General features: G+C 44.5%; 1 non-coding gene across 1 annotated transcript; it reads left to right on the top strand.

Annotated features, from left to right (window-relative positions):
• The first annotated feature begins 8,374 nt into the window (after positions 1 to 8,374).
• LOC111827444 lies at positions 8,375 to 8,481 on the top strand. The gene has a single exon (XR_002831024.1). It is a non-coding gene; the product is annotated as a U6 spliceosomal RNA (small nuclear RNA).
• Positions 8,482 to 15,540: the final 7,059 nt, after the last annotated feature.

The raw sequence follows: 15,540 nt of genomic DNA, 5'->3' as shown, positions 1-15,540 counted from the left end.
ATGTACATTTTCTATGAATCAGGCATTGTTCAAAATGTTTTTTAAAAATTAATTCATTTATTCCTCATAACTGTTCAATGAATTGCATTTTATACTCATCTTACAGACGAAATAGCTGAGCCGCTGAGTGGTGGGTAACTTGGCGAGGACCAGGCAGGCATAAAGCCGTCTCCACACTTGAACAAGGCATTGCGTGTCTGCTCAGCCCACAGTCTTAACTTCTCTACCTGCCACCTCCTCCATGAGTGACGGCATAACCTGGCCGCCGAGTGGGCAGGGGTGGGCAGGCGACTGGCATCCAGAAGATCAGGCCACACGGAGACTCCCTGGGTGGCTAGATTCAGGGAAGAGCCCCGATTGCGGAGACAACTGGACAGTTCAGTGTAGGGTCGTTTCTCTGAACTGGAGGCTCAGAATCCGGGCAAGTGATGGGGAGCAGAGAAGGGGGTGTGCATTACAGGCTGACTTGAACCTGGGCTCTGGATTCTTGTATTGGGGTTAGTTCACTGGATCCTAACCTGAGGGGTGGGGCTGAGCCTGTGGGAGCATTCCAGCCGTGAGTCCTGAAGGGCAGCCTGCCAAGCAAGGCAAAGTAATCACTGAACAAGCACTTACCTGGCTGGTGTTAGAACATGTTTGGGCTGCAACTCACAGAGGGGCAAGGTCATTCCTGCCCGGGATTGTTCCCCACTGAGAGGCACCGTTTGCTCTTGTCTACATATGGACCAGCACCACACCTAATATTGCCTCTTTTTGAATCACAAGAGCAGAAACGATTGCTATTATTATTTTCTGAGACAAACTTTTCAGTGGCAATTTTAATAAAACCCAAATGGAAATTCAATTTACTAAAAGCACATCCCTTTTTCATTTCCTCATTTTCTACTTAATTGGAACATTAACACGAGCCTGAGAGTAGAAAAAATTAGGTTAACAACTTAAAACAAATCTCTTAAATGCCAGTGAAATAGCTCGAGGGGCTGCATGCCATGTGTGTGTCATCCTTGGCCCCGGGGAGCGGATTCTGGCAGGTCAGGGTCCCTCGGGGAACCCGCCCAGAAGTTTGGGAGCCAAGCTTCCCTGCTGCTGAGAATCGAAGTCCAGAGCATGCAGATCCTTTGAAAGGTAAGTATTTTCACTTAGATGGAATTTCTACACAATATGGAGCTAGACCACACATCCTGTCCTCACACGCCTTCAATGTGCATATACATCGCACTAGGTCTAAACTCCTCATGCTTTTATTTCATGCTACTCGGAAGTCAAAACAAATGCCAAACAAACTAAAGCCAAACAAATTACAAAAGCAAAAATAAGATTGTCAAGAGTAATGAATTTTGCTAAGACTAAGTAGTCGCTTGCACTGGGGCTGTGGCACGGACTCATTTTCCCATGCCTCTCTTACTTTGTTGGGGGAAGTCAATTTTTTGGCCACTGTCGCACCCCCTCAGAACCTTCAGCCCCACCCTTCGCAATGAAGTCATTTGCAGTTTGTGTGGCAGGAAGTCATCACTTGCTGTTGAATCTGCTTTGTTCCTCTCTCATTAGCCCGGGACAGTTACAGTCCCACTGTGCGACTCCTGACAAGTCATTTGTAAACATACTCACAAAGTTGGATACTGGAGCTTGTGAAAGATTTGGAAATAAAGCAGTCATACAGAGCTCAAGGGGAGGGAGGGAGGGAGGGAGGGAGGGAGGGAGGGAGGGAGGGAGGGAGGGAGAGAGAGAGAGAGAGAGAGAGAGAGAGAGAGAGAGAGAGAGAGAGAAAGAGGAAAAATATCCTATCTTAGAAGGGTCTCTGCCTCAGTAGTGAGTACTTGGATGGATGGGAGGATGCAGCCGGGGAAAGGGGCCATCTTTGGTTGGCCGAAAGCCCAAAGCAGAGTGGGCAAAGTACATGAAAACTTCAAGCATCAAATTCAAGTGATGATCAGGGGCAATGTTCCACACAGAACCCAGGTGCCAAAAGACAACTGCAGCATATAGGTGGGGGCTGGACGTTGTGAATTGTGTCCTCATTCCCACAGGCCCAGTGGTGGGGACCTGGGCCCAGTGCCTGGGAGAGGAATTCTGAATGACTGAAGGGCATCTGGGCCCAGTCAAGCAGCACGAGGACCAGGGAGAGGAATTCTGAGTGACTGAAGGGCATCTGGCCCAGTCAAGCAGCACGAGGACCAGAATAGAACTCGTAGGAAAACACCGGGGGTGCTCAAGCATTCCCAATGCACTGGGGGACGGGGAAGGGAGGGCTCCCCCTGCCTGAAGCTACCAGATTTGTTACAGAAAGAGGGAGAAGAGAGCCAAAGAAAGAGTACAAGAAAGTGAAGGAAGGAGGGAGAGGAAGACATTGTTAGGAAGAGGAGAAAGCAGAAAGAATAGACCTTAGAAATTAAAATACTCCTGGAGCAGACAGGACACGATTTTGAGAATCCCACGTTCTGTAGGGCTCACCGTTCCCACTGCAGAAGTGAGCCTGGTGCAGTGGCAGTATGTGGAACTTGTCACATGTCCCAAGTAAATCCTGGAAAAGGATCTAGGGTGTTTATCTAAGGCAGGGGTCCTCAAACTTTTTAAACAGGGGGCCAGTTCACTGTCCCTCAGACCGTTGGAGGGCCGGACTATAGTTTAAAAAAAAACTATGAACAAATTCCTATGCACACTGCACATATCTTATTTTGAAGTAAAAAAAACAAAACGGGAACAAATACAATATTTGTATTTGCATGTGGCCCGCGGGCCGTAGTTTGAGGACCCCTGATCTAAGGTGTCCCTTGAGATGAACTTTAACCGTGCAGGTGTGGGACATTCAAGTAGTTGCTAGCGATGAGGCTACTTTATGCAAGTAGGACCAAGGGCAGGCCTAGGACCGAAAAGACCAGAAGCTTTAATTTTAATTTTAAGCATATGCAAAATAATTCAATTAACTGCCAGAGGAATTGCACCACATGAAACATATGCAGTTGGAAGTCACACAGCACTTTATTACTCACACAATTCCTGGTGCTGCTGGGACAGGCTTAAATGGGGATCCCCGGTGGTGCTGTCCTCTGGGGTCCGGCAGCTGGGCTGGTCCAGTCCGGTCCGGATGCAGGGGGCCGGTGTTCCTCACCCGAGAGCTTGGTCGCATCTCAGTTGGGAGGTACTGGCCGTTCTTCTGTCGTCTTGCAGGAAGAGGAGCATGGAGCGTGGAGCGGCGTCGCTTGCCGGACTGACAAGAGGATGTGCCTTTGTGGCTGTCTCGACAGGCGAGCACTGGGCTGGGGCTGGTCAAGATCCCCATTTTTAAAGCCTGTACCCCATTTGCAGCAGTCCAGGTGGCTATCAATGAATTATGTCAATGCACACGTGTTTATCTCAAACAGGGCAAGAGGCTACATGTGGTTATCTAGGGAGAGTACATCACTCACTCAAATGGTTATCTTGACAAGTCACTGAGTTATTTACTGAAGTTCGAATCCTTATCTATGAGGTACACAAGCTTCAGGGCAGTGGGGAATGTGTCCTTAATATCAAGCTTTAAGTTTCAAGAAAAGTTAATTTAAACATTTTAAAACCTTAATATTTTTAAGGCATTTTTAAAGCATTTTAAAACATTTCTATATATTACTACAACATCACGGGAGATGGAAGCCTTGCCTTGTTTTGCCACTTACTACATGGACATCATCAAGTGAATCACCTTCTCTCTCTGTGTATCAGCTTTCTCTTCTGGTAAATTCAAATAAAAAACTGCATTCACAGGCTTCCTGGGAACACTAAGAAGTAATATATATGCAAGTGTTTGGTAAACCATGTTGTTACTCACAGGGCCATTATTATGCTCCTTGAAGGTCTCTCGTCTATTGATGCTTTCCTTCAGTGTATTTCTTTCTAACGCACAGTTACTAAGAGGTGGTTGAGAATGGACAGCCAAGAAATGGCGGAGTTCCTCACAGATTTGTGGCTGGTACTGATTAAATACCAACAGGAGCATGCCCTTCACCCTGCCCTGTCCCAAACCTTCCTGTCAGGGTTGATCAGGATTGAGATATGCCATTTAGAAGACAGTCTCACATCCTTGGTTTTCTTCATCAAGGAAGCTTTCATGTGGAATGGGAAATACCCAACTTCTATGGAGCGGTCTTAAATTGGGGGTATTATAACCTACGAAATGAATTGAATTATTTTAAAATTGAGGATTCTTTTTCTATTGGCATGTTATAAAAGTATGCTATTGATCTCAGCTTTTAGATTAGGAAAGGAGCTATTGTGTTTTCTATAGAACTTTCAATTTCATGCTAAAATTCTTTTAGAGAACACGGGTTTCCAGATGGTAAGATTGTGATAATAATTAGAATTAGACCAGAATTTAATTTTGATGTTATTCATGTAGAGGGTTATTTTAGCTTCTGAATAATTTAAACCAATTTTTGGTTTACTGTATTCAATAAAGAAAACCAATTGAGTTTAGATTTCTTTTATTTCTCTTGGTTAGTCTCTGTGTGTTTTGTTTTTTTATTTAAGCCAGCAGATTGTGTATTCTTAGATGCATTTAATACAAAATGCCTATCTCACATGGAAATGAGGGCTTAGAAAAGCTATGTAATTTCAGCTAGATGATATCAGACCTGGATTTGAAATTGTCTATTCCATGATCCTAAATTCTGTTTACTTTCTTTTTTTCCTGTTATATTGTCTATCAGCTATTGCTTCATGGCCTAAGGAGAGTTATTTCCTTTATCCTACCTCATTTTTTTTTCTCATCTATAACAAACTAAATTTGAATTAGTTAATGGTCAGCCCTATTCAGGTATAACATTTTTCATGTTAACTCCAAATTACCAATCTAAAATCTTCTTGTATAAAATATTCATACACAGTGACTTAGTGTAAATATCTTGGGTATCTCTTATCTTTTGTGGTTTCTAAAACAGACCACAAAGTAAAGTTACTTTCTACCAGGGTAAGTAATGGTTTCTGAGGTCATATAAAAGCATAATCTGCCATTTTATTTTGTTTATTTAATAATGACTCAAATACTTACATTTACATCTATATTTATATATATTATGTCAATACATACATATTTTTGTAGATGTAGGCAAAAGCCTCATGAAATTTTAGATCAATTAATTCATTTTAAAGCTAAATTGCATTATTTAGGGTAGATGCTTAATCATTTCAATATAGAGTGTCCTAAAAATTTATATACATATACTTTGAAAAATTTTAAAGGTGGTGTTTATTAAAATACATTTCATTTTCAAAATTGAGCTATCATCTGTTCAAGTGTGTATACACTTTTGGGGAACACCCTATATATAAGGATGGTGCAATTCTGAATATACTGCAGAAAGCCAAGAAACTTTGAAACATAATTCAAACTCGTTCACTTTGAAGGCTTCTTTACTTCTACCAGCTATCTCTGCGATTCCTGAAAGCCTGTGATTCCATGAAGTAGACGGCAGCTCAGTGGGAAATTCTTGCTGTCTCTCATTGTATCTCTTCCACCACATGTTACCTTGAATCCCAATACCTGCATTTCATCGAAGCAATCAGCCATGCCCTTATCTATTCATTGTGGCTTAATGTTCACAAGGAATGGCTGATCACTCAGCGAGAACATACAATCTTCTGAATCCTGGGGGTTTCTCAGAACTCTTTTAATTCTCAAAAGTCCTTAATTTGAAGGGACAGTTGGCTAATGCTCTACACCAGTTCCCATGACCTCGCCATCTGCTCGCATTAAAAACAAGGTAGATCACTCACTTTGCTTCTACTTTTCCACATGGCAAGTGGACATGATGTCTGTCTCCATCACCCAGAAGACACATGATTCTTGACCACCCTCCACCCCCTCCTTCAGGTTCCATCAGTCCCCTTTGCGGACTGATGGAGGGGACGAGGCGCACACTGACGTGTCAACGCTGATTTGAAAGAGCTTCCCCTATGTTTGGCATTTCTCCTCCTGCATGTATTTTACCGATAGCAGGTGAACTCAGGCTTTAACTAAACCTTCTTTCTTGGCGGTGTGTGGATCCATCTTATTATTAAGATAAATATTTTTTGAAAATACCTGGCATGTCACTCTGTCCTCCCAGAGCTGGTGTACCCAAGAATCAATGGTGTTCTTGTTAGCTGAATTATCTGTCTCTCCTAGGAGGCTGCTCTCTCTGAGGACAGAGCTTTGCCACATTCATCGTTATTTTCCGCTGTTCCTAGTAGAGTGTCTGGGGTGGACTGCCTCACTGACCGACTGACTGACTGATCTGGTTGGATGAGACCCAGTAAGAGATATTCCTTAGCCTCATTATATACGAGGGAGGCCCAGCGTTTTGACCAAGGACTCTAAACTAGTAAGCTGCCCCAGTGGAATTACCTCTATCCTGGTTACTTATACTATACCCTTTATTCAATTATACAATCCATAAAAGAGAAGGCTATGTGGGAGGATGTGAAATTGCAACTGGGGCTTAACAAATTTGTAAAATTGATAAAACTTCCGTCAGGATAGAAAAGATGGGAGCAAATCCCAGACAATGAAAACTGAGGCGGGGTCAGGGGAGGGGTGGAACTTGGATATGGACTTGGTGCGTGTGGGAGGGAATGATGCATTTTGCTTAATTGGAGTTAGAGCCTCCGTTGGGAGGGAGTGGATGGCTCTGATTTTGGAGGGTCTCGACGATTAGCTAGCGGTACCTAAAATATGCATAGGACAGCTATAATTATAACCCTTTGCAATCATCTTTCACATTGTATTGTGCTCACTGACATTTAAAGTGCTCTTGTGGATATTATAGGTTTTCATTTTTTTAATTACCTAAGAGGTAGGAAATGCTAGATAGTTTTGCCAATCTGAACACAGAGGCTCAATTTGGTGTCCACTTACACAATCCCGTGGGGTGCCTCTCCGTTACTTGCCTGTAGATTTACTTGCTTGTAGACGGAACCAGAATCTTCTGGAGCAGGTTGTATAGTTCTAAATGTTTATCCTCCAAATGTTACATACTTTTTTATGATGTTCATGGCAAGCAAAAAAAATATCTACAATGAGGAATAAAAATTCAGACATTATAGTATTGTGTTTGCATTGACCTCCTAATCCCCAAGCTCACTGTGAAACCAGGCTTTGTCTGGTATGACTCACTAGTAATCTCTGGCTGGATTTTGTGATCTGCGTCCTTTTGTGCGTCAGGTCGTGTTTTGCTGGTCTCACTGACATTCATGCTCATTTGGTCAGCTGGTCACTCACTGAATACGGAGGCTCCGCCCAGGTTATAGTGAACGTCAGATCTAATTCCTGCACTCGAGAAACTGACGTGTTATGAGAGGAGGCAGCATTAGGGCGTAACTTTTGGTAAAAGGGAATACGTTCCTCAAACTGCTGGTCAGAGAACTTGTAAACAAACAATATGGGAGTTTGTTACTTTAGGTTTTCTGCTCAAATATATACCAGTATTTGTATATATAGAGTGAGTGTGTGTGTGTGTGTGTGTGTGTGTGTGTGTGTATAGTGTGTTTTAATGTGTTTCTTTAAATGCAGAATTAAAATACCCACATATACACTGCACAAATGCATGTTTCAAAACATAGAATAGCTGTGCAGAACATTCTTGAACTCAGTGAAATTTACTCTTGTCACAGGGAAAAAATGTTTGCCTTGACAACTAATACACACACACACACAGAGAGATACACAGCACACCCATATGGGCTATAGCAATACTCACCTAAGTAATTGAAAAATATTGAAATATTTAGAAACTATCAACGGGGTAGATATTAGAACCATAAATTAAAAAAACAAAGCAAAACTCACTGGCATGGCTTAGTGGTTGAGTGTTGTCCGCTGAACCAGGAGGTCACAGTTCAATTTCAGGCAGGGCACATGTCCAGGTTGCCAGCTCGATCCCCCGTATGGGACATGCAGGAGGAAGCCAATCAATGTTTCTCTCTTATCGTTGATGTTTCCATCTCTCTCTCCCTCTCTGAAATCAATAAAAATGTATTAAAAAAATAAAAAAGGAAAGAAACTCTTAGGAAAGTCAGAGGAATAATCAAATACTTTTCTAATTAGGACCCAAAAAACAACTAAAATAATTGAAATTGACATTTGCTTGGCCTGACTTTTGTTTGTTTGGGAGGAGTAATATGCAATTTTTCTGAATCCTTAGGGACAAAGAAACCTGCCTCTTCTGTGTCCCCCCCTTGCGGACAAGCAGCTCATTGACAGTGAGGATGCGATAAGGGAAGCTTGCTGGCTCAAACATTTAGTCTCAGTCATTGTTGTAACTCGGCAATCATGAATCCATCCATTCCAAAGACATTTACTGAGCTCCAGTCCAGGCACATAGGACCAGTGTTCAGGAATAAGAATAAAAATATGCGTAAAATGGTGCTCGCTTCGGCAGCACATATACTAAAATTGGAACGATACAGAGAAGATTAGCATGGCCCCTGTGCAAGGATGACACGCAAATTCATGAAGTGTTCCATATTAAAAAAATATATATGCGTTAAACAGTTTGCATATTCCAAAAATGGCCACAACACTATTTCCTGCCCCAGATACTCTTCCAGAATGTTCCATCTCCCCTGCAGAGAGGTAGAGTCTATAACCACCCCTTTGAACTTATTCAGGCCATTGCAACGGGATTAACTAATAGAGCACAGCCCCTCTGCTTCCGGGAGGGGGAGGTCATACATGCAATTCGGCCTCTGGTTCTCTTGACCAGGGAGCATTGAGCTGATACAAGAAGGCTGAGGCTTCCATCTTGTGAGGAAGCCCAAGCTAACTCACCTGGAGGAAATCCCTCCACAGCCCAGCTCCAGCCACTGTCTGCCTTCTAGGACAGTGATGGCGAACCTTTTGAGTTCGACGTGTCAGCATTTTGAAAAACCCTAACTTAACTCTGGTGCCGTGTCACATATAGAAATTTTTTGATATTTGCAACCATAGTAAAACAAAGATTTATATTTTTGATATTTATTTTATATATTTAAATGCCATTTAACAAAGAAAAATCAACCAAAAAAATGAGTTTGCATGTCACCTCTGACACGCGTGTCATAGGTTCGCCATCACTGTCCTAGGAGAACAGGAGAAACTCTCAGCCAGAGCTACTCAACTGAGCGATTCCCAAATGCCTGATCCCCTGACATCATGAGAAAGAAATGGTTGTTGTAAGATGCTTTCGGGGGAGTGGGGCAGTTACGCAGAAATTGATCACCAGAACAGCACAGCAAATACTGCCCTTAAGTTCTAATTTAGTGAGAAACATCTGTCTTAATCACATCCATGAATTACATAATCAATTACATAAGTGATTATGATGCGAGGGAGACAGTTGTAAGTGCCACAGAGAAAAGCAGTTAAAGTGCTATAGGGACTCAGAGGAAGGTGAGGTGACATTAACGTTGAAAACCTCACAGGGGAGCTGGTGGGTGAACTGGACCTTGACTGAAGGGTGAGGTTTGGACATGTAGAGGCGAGAAAATTCCAGGTGGAAGGAACACAGTACCCACGAATGTGTAACTAGTTCGATACCTAATACTTTGCACAGTTCTCAGTTATAGTGGCCAGCTCAAACCCTACAGGACACGGTTAGTTTCCATGGCATCTGTTGTCATTTTGTCTTATGGCAAAACCAGCCCTGTGTTTTCATATCTGATTTGGAGTTCATGTCTGGTTTATTGGACACGCGTTATTTTGAGTGTTGCTTGGGTTTTGTGGCATCATCTGCTTTCTTCGTCCAAACCACCTATCATGTGTCAGACCACCTGTCACGTGTCTGTCCCTCTGGCAGGTTTTGGGGGGAAAGGGAAGAGGAGACTGTGTCCTTGTCCTAAAAGAGCCCATGCTTCATTGCAGAGACAGTCATTCACATTGGCATTGCAGGGGAACGGGTGCCGTGAGAAAGGTGGGTGAAGAGGCATCTGCCTGGTGGGGGGCAGTCTGGATGGGCTGCAAAGGAGCCCAGATTCTAACCCAGCCATTGAGCGCTCGGTTCTGCAAGGCAGATGCAAAAGAAAGAATTCCGGGCACGGGAAAAAGGAAGAAAAACGGGCCCAGAACAGAAAACATGCCATGTTTGGGAACTGCAAATAGTGTGGTACAGCCCAGAGAGCAGTGTTTCATGGGGGCTTGAGGGAGAAGGCTGGAGAAGGAGGCGGGAGTCCGCTCACGAGGGGCCTGCTTTCTCTGTCGGGCTGCGGAGTCCGGACCCCCTTCGGAAGGTGACAGGGAGAATCTTTGAAAGGCCACGCGCTATTGGGTCTGCACATTCAAATCGTAATTATTCCTCACGGGGCCACCTTCTGTATGTACGGTTTCTGGGGCTAGAACACACTCTTTGATGAAAAGCCATCTCGCTTTTGCCTGCTTGAGAATCCTGTCATCCATTTCCCCCCACGGAGAGCATTCACCGTAATGATGGGGCCTAATGTACCTGAAAGAAATGCCACCTTACAGGAACCAGAGGCAATCTGTCCCACAGCGCACCCCACGCGCTGTTCTCTCTGCCAGTGTGGTCTCTCATGCCAGGAAACTTGCATGATCCCATAAAGACACTGATTGTAGTTATTTACGGGCTGTGGCTCTGTCAGACCCATTCAATCTCTTGGGTGAATTACAATTTCAGAACACCCCACCCCATACAAAACCCACATAATTAGCCTATCCCCACTGTCAGGAAATCTGGTGGTAAATAATTCAAGATAAAAAAAAAAAACAGTCCCAGGAGGGAATTGCAAGTGCCTATATGTCATGACCCGCGACGGCCCCTGGGACGTGATGCTGTGCGGATGGGACCGCAGGCTCGTTAATGAACCTTCCAATCTCGGTACCACTCTCTCTGCTTCAGGTTATCTGATCTGCCTGAAGCCTTGTCATTCATCATCCTCCACCATGAAGGGCAATTTCTCCAGAAAACCCAGTCCCATATTTCTTCTCTTCTGTGGGGTTGATGGGGCTCTAAGTGCTTTACGATATTCTTTTCATTCAGGCCTTTTAAAGTGCCTGGAAGAGACGTTAAATTTGGCCACTGTTACCCACTGAAGATGTTTGTTTTCTACTTGTATTCAATGAAAGCAAAATTTTCTGAATATGTAGCAACTAGAATTCCCAAGGATAGCCAAATGTTTTCAGATGATTCTTCTTTTTGATGAAATATTTTATAACCATTTAAACATATAATCTAAAAGACTATAGAACAGCATGTAAAATAATACTGGATATAAAATGATACAGGCATGTAATTAAGAGTAAAAAACTAGACAGCACACCTTTTCGACAGTTATAATTCTGTACAATGTATGCTATCTGGACATGAACTGGGAAGAAAATTTGTTCTTTGCAAGAGTGATATTGGAAAAAAAAGTCCCTTTTGCGTTTGCTGCATTACATGCTATTTCTTCATTAAAGTAATAGCAAGATTTAAAAAAAAAATATCCTGGGTGGTCAGCAGTTCTGGTTGTCTCCTGGCAACAACACAGACGTGGCTCCAGGTCTCGGGTCTGAAGGAGTTCATGGTAGAGCCCGCGTCCCTGGGAAAGAGCAACAGGAAAACCAGTGTGTAGAGCTGACAGGACGCCCTTGTGCACGCGGTGCCTGGAGCGCGTGGGGTGCGGGTTTCCCGCCCGCGGCTGGCGGGATGGTCCTGTCCTGAGGACCCGCAGGGAGCTTGGCTCAGGTCCCCGGTCACACCGCAGCTGTGTGCGTGCTCTCCGGGCTCCAACTCTCAGGCCACCTAACGCTCCTGGCAGCCCCGTGGGAGGAAGGCCAGCGCGGGGGCGACGCGTCGGGCAGCTCAGTGACTCCCACAGGTGACGCAGGTGACAGGGTGCCGAGCGCACTGCTCCCGGGCTGCCCGCCCTCCGAGGTTCCCCTCGCATTCACTTCTGCATTCACTTCTCCAAGTGCGGCGCCTTCCCGGTGCCCGGGAAATGGTTTCTAGATCTTAAGGGATGACAATGGGGTCGCTTGGTGCTCATGAAGTTTTACCATGTAATTTAGAAATTTTGGTGTAATTCACAAGGAGAAGAGATTAGGATTTTAAGGGATGACAATGGGATCGCTTGGTGCCCATGAAGTTTTATCAGGTAATTTCGATGTTTTGGTGTAATTCACATGGAGAAGAGATTGGGATGTTGAGGGAATGACAGTGGGATTTTTCTGCTTAGGATTCTAAGGTACAACAGTGGGATCGCTTGGTGCTTATGCGTCTTACCGTGTAACTTGGGTGTTTTAGTGTAACTGTGGAGACCAGATCTTACTGGTGGCCATCTGTCCTCTGAGACACGGATGCAGTCGATCCAGGTTTCTGCCCGCAGGGACCCTGCCGGCTCTTGTTCGTTTTCTCCTCACCCAGCTGAGAGCGGGATGCGACTCATGCTCCATGATTTCTCTTAAGCGACATCCGTGGGTGTAAAATGTGCTTATTACAGATTTGGGGGCAGCGACTAGGTTTTAATTTGCAGCGGGGTGAACAGCATAACATTCAATGCTAGTTATGCCCTGAAAGGAAATATATAAACTTAATTAGGGGAAGCACGGGGTAGCTGGGGTTCTTACAAACAACACAGAAGAAGAATACAACTCAAAGTTGCCTTTCACTCGGTGTCAGACTTTTCCCTGACACATCCGGGTGGGATGCCTGTCTCCCTGGGGTCTCGCCCCTCAAACACCTTCCCCCGCTGCCTTTCCCAGAGCGGACTCCGCAGAGCTGCCAGGCAGTAGCCCACAGCAGGTGTTTGTTGAGTGTTTTTTGCTTGTTTGTTTGTTTTTACCTGGAGGATTTAGCTTTCCGTCTTCTCCGAATGGCTCTTGAATATGTTCTTCACAGGAAAGGGTCGTCTACTTCTTTTCTCATCTTTGAGCAGCCTAGCGAGCCTGCAACTCAGGAAAATTTTGTCTTTTCTTTTCCCCCCATAAGTCATCGTCAGTGCAAAGATGTGAAAGTTGACTCACTCTTCATGCACTGACCCCTGACTTTATCCAAAGGGGAAGCTTCAACCATCAGATCTGGTTTCCTGTATCTATTTTTAAAAAGATAGTCCATTGTGTAAATGTACCACAGCCCTTTTTTAAACCTTTTGCGACAGCATGGATGCACCTAAAGAATAGCATGCTAAGTGAAATAAGCCAGTCAGAGAAAGACAAATACCATGATTTTACTTACATGTGGAATCTAATGAACAAAATACAAACGGATTCATACAAACAGAGAATAGACTGACAGCTGTCAGAGGGGAGGGGGGTTGGGGGATTGGATGAAAAAGATGAAGGGATTAAACAAAGGATAAAAAACACACACTCATAGACACAGGTAGTCGCCAGAGGGAAGGGGAGCTGGGGGGAGGGAGGAAAGGGTGAAGAGGGGTTAAATGGTGATGGAAGGAGACTTAACTTGGGGTGGTGAGCACACAGCACAATATGCACATGCTGTATTAGAGAACTATACACCTGAAACTTATATAATTTTATTAACCAATGTTCCCCAACAAATTCAATAAAAATTTAAAAAAAGGTGCTCTCTAAAAAACGATCTTGCTCCGTATTCCCATACTACACAGATGCACACAATCTATTATGAAGTTATATTTGCTATCAATTTCTAAACTATTCCTCACTAAGGAACGGAGGACAAGTCTAAGAAAATGCTTTTTCTCTTTATTTTTGGTGTTGCCCAGTTCTCCTGATTCTCTTATATGTGTTTCACATAGTTCCTAACCCACGTTGCTCTGTGTGTACTTATTTTTCCTTTTTGGGGTCATTTGAAAAAAGCTTTGGTCTTTGAGCCGAGACGATGATATGGCCAAGGTTTTGCATGACAGAATATGGTGAGCACCTGACTCCGGAGTTGCACCGACACGACTCATTTGCATACTGGCTGTGCAGTGTCGGGCAAGTATGCAAGCCTCAGTTTTCTTATCTGTAAAATGGGAAAACAAATAATCATTTAAGTATTGCGAAGATGAAAATTCAGATCATTCTAGGAGGAGCATTTAGCAAGGTGCCTGGCATACAGAAAGCTCTCAACATATGCATATGGCTAATTGCATCATTATTTTTATCCTCTCCAAAAAGAATTACAAATGCCTGACTTTCGTTGTTTAACTACAAATAAAGTCTCACCATTGTGAAGTCCCAAAGTTCCTGCTTTTTCTTTGAATGCTCTGTACCACACCCTGCAACTTATGTGTTCTGGGTCTACAGGGAATTTATTCTTCTTTTAGACAGAAATAAGCTCTCGGCAGAAATTTATGCCTTGATGCTTCTTGTACAAGAATATTTAAATCCAACATCCTCTTCCAGCCTTTCCCCGCCCAGAGTTGTAGCTGTCGGTGGGTCGCTGGTTAGTCATTTCTGCCCGCATTGTCTGCTCCATTAGTCCCTGTGCCCCTGTTGTAGGAGGAGGAACGCCGCCCGGAGAGGTTCAGCACATGTGTGGTGTAGCCCCGGAGCTACTAAATCCGTCCCTAGTTTGATTCATAGAAGGGCCAAGACATGCTTGTTCATTCAGTAAGTCCCAACGTATCGGAGACAGTTAGTGTCATTGTTTAGCTCACACACACTTTCAAGTCAAGCATATTGGGTTCCAATGAGAATCCTGCCAATGACTAGTATGTGTCCCTGAACAATTTCCGTGACTATTAAACTCTTTTCTTGCTTCCTTTCGCATACAGATAATACTGCCAATTAAGGTTTTGGCAAGAATTAAATAAATAGTTAGCCAAGGGAATGATAAACATATGTTGATTAATAAATTCAGCAAATACTTAGCATGCAACTAGGTGGTGATTAGATTAATTGCGTGTTCAGAGAAATCTTTGAGTGGTAGGTGTGCTCGATGATTTAGCTGGAGGGTAAAGCTTCTCCTTTTGTTTCCAGTAAAATCTTTGTCCATTTCTGAAGCACAGTCAAGCCACCCGGGGCGGGGGTGGGGGTTGGGGGGTGGGAGGCGGGGGGCGTGTGAGAATGCAGGGCGGGAGGGTGGGCTCCTGGGCCTTCCTTACCCTTCTTAGCGCAGGGAAACCCAAGGCTGTGTTTCTCCCTGAACAAACAGAACCTCCGTGTGATCCTGTGCAACCTGGGAGGGGGGGGGGCGGGGGGAGGGGGGAGAGAAGGAGAATATCACAGCGTTTCCTTCGTGGGCCTCCTGGCAAAACCCAAAGCCCCTCTGCCTGGCTTTACTTGGAAAGTGGAATCATCCCCCCCAGGGCTGCGGGCTGCGGGCTGCTGCGGAGACAGACAGGCTCTGAATCATGCCTCTTCGGAGGAGGGCTGGCACTTCAAAGTGATTGAATTTGAGTCTCGGAGCTAAAGGGGCCGTGAGAGGTCACCTCAGTGTGCCTCGCCACAGGCATCTGCCCTTCGCCCAGGGGGCAGAGGGGCCTGGCCTCCCGGGAAGGCCTGCTGGACTCAGGGGCTACGGTCTAACACCCCTGGACTGCTTCTCGGTTGGGTTTTTCTTGCCATCGCTGCCCATTAATCTCTGCTCAAATCCTAATATTTCTTCTTGAGGCCCTGACATCACTCTGGCAGGTCCCTGCTGACATCTG

Source organism: Myotis lucifugus, unplaced genomic scaffold, assembly GCF_000147115.1.
Source record: "Myotis lucifugus unplaced genomic scaffold, Myoluc2.0 scaffold_165, whole genome shotgun sequence".
In the NCBI taxonomy this organism is placed as follows: domain Eukaryota; kingdom Metazoa; phylum Chordata; class Mammalia; order Chiroptera; family Vespertilionidae; genus Myotis; species Myotis lucifugus.
Note: the sequence above shows the minus strand (reverse complement) of the source record. Positions and strands in the feature narration are given on the sequence as shown.